Source organism: Orycteropus afer, unplaced genomic scaffold, assembly GCF_000298275.1.
Source record: "Orycteropus afer afer isolate SDZICR_OR568_19922 unplaced genomic scaffold, OryAfe1.0 scaffold00371, whole genome shotgun sequence".
In the NCBI taxonomy this organism is placed as follows: Eukaryota; Metazoa; Chordata; class Mammalia; order Tubulidentata; family Orycteropodidae; genus Orycteropus; species Orycteropus afer.
This window is the reverse complement of record NW_006921958.1, coordinates 1,615,642-1,617,401: the sequence shown is the minus strand read 5'-3', so window position 1 is coordinate 1,617,401 and position 1,760 is coordinate 1,615,642.

Below are 1,760 nucleotides of genomic sequence, written 5' to 3'. Positions count from 1 at the left end.
TCTGCACAGTGTTACCCATAATTTGTTATGATTCACACCATTGAATGCCTTTGCATAGTCAATAAAACACAGGTTGACATCTTTTTCTGGTATTCTTTGCTTTCAGCTAAGATCCATCTGACATCAGCAATGATATACTTTGTTCCACATTCCCTTCTGAATCCAGCTTGCATTTCTGGGAGTTCCCTGTCATTACTCTACTGCAACTGTTTTTGAACTATGCTCAGGAAGATTTTACTTGTATGTGATATTAATGATACTTTTTGATAATTTCCACATTCTGTTGCGCCACTTTTCTTTGGAATGGACACAAATCTTTTCCACTCAGTTGGCCAGGTAGCTGACTTCCAAATTTCTTGGGATAAATGAGTAAACACCTCCAGTGCTGCATCCATTTGTTGAAACATCTCAATGGGTATTCCATCAATTCCCGGAGCCTTGTTTTTCATCAATTCCTTCAGTGCACCTTGGATTCTTTCTTCAGTACCACTGGTTTTTATCCATATGCTACTTCCTGAAATAGTTGGACATCACCCAATTCTTCTTGATAGTGACTGTGTATTCCCTCCATCTTATTTTGATGCTTCCTGCATCACTGAATACTTTGTCCAAAGGATTCTTCAATATTGCAACTCAAGGCTTGAATTTTTTCTTCAGTTCTTTCAGCTTGAGAAATGCCAAGTGTGTTCTTCCTTTTTGGTTTTCTAACTCCAGGTCTTTGCACATTTATTATAATACTTTACTTTGTCTTCTTGAGCCATCTTTTGAAATCTTCTGCTCAGTTCTTTTTATTCAGCATTTCTTCCATTTGCTTTAGCTACTCCATTCAAGAGAAAATTTCAGTCTCTTCTGATATCAATTTTGGTCTTTTCTTCCTTTCCTGTCTTTTTAATGACCATTTGCTTTCTTCATGTATGATGTTCTTGATGTCATCCCACAACTCATCTGGTCTTCAGTCATTAGTGCTCAATGCATCAAATCTTCAGATGGTCTCTAAATTTAGGTGGAATATAATAAAGGTCTATTTTGCCTCTGTGGACGTATTTTAATTTTCTTTAGCTTTAACTTGAACTTGCCTATGAGCAATGGTGTGTTCCACCATCAGCTCCTGGCCTTGTTCTGACTGATGATACTGAGCTTCTCCATTGCTTCTCTCCATTTTTGGTCCACTTAAATTGTTGTTCTTTCCTTTTTATTAATGTACTGTTTTAAAATGAGTATATTTCATTATATTACTCCTAGATGTTTCTCTTTTAAAAAGACTTTAATTCAGATTTTGTTTCTGCTATTTCCTAGCTCTAGGGTAATATTCTGATCCTTAGTTTTCTCATTGTAAAAAGGGGATAATGATACTGTTTCAGGCTGGGTTTTCCTGAGAAGCAAAACCAGTAAAGTTCATATATTCGTGTATATATATTTATCTCAGTGAAATGGCTCAGAGGGTTGTAGAGGCTGGGAAGTCCCAAGTCCGTAGTCAGACTTCAGGCTGGAGGCATCTCCTGACTCACTTAGCTACAGGGACAAACCCAAGATTGGCAGAGGTTCTGGTTACCTAGTGGCGCTCTGACAGGAATATTACCACAAATGGGATGGCCTTGACAAACAGGAGTTTATTCTTACAATTTGGAGGCTTTAAGTCAAGTTCACAGCGCCAGGCTCTAGGGGCTGGGTGAAAGCCCCTCAACCTTAGGGTCCAGCTCTGCCTCCTGCTCCCAGCCCACTGGAGCTAGAGGCTTTTCTTTACTCAGCTGCTGGCTGCT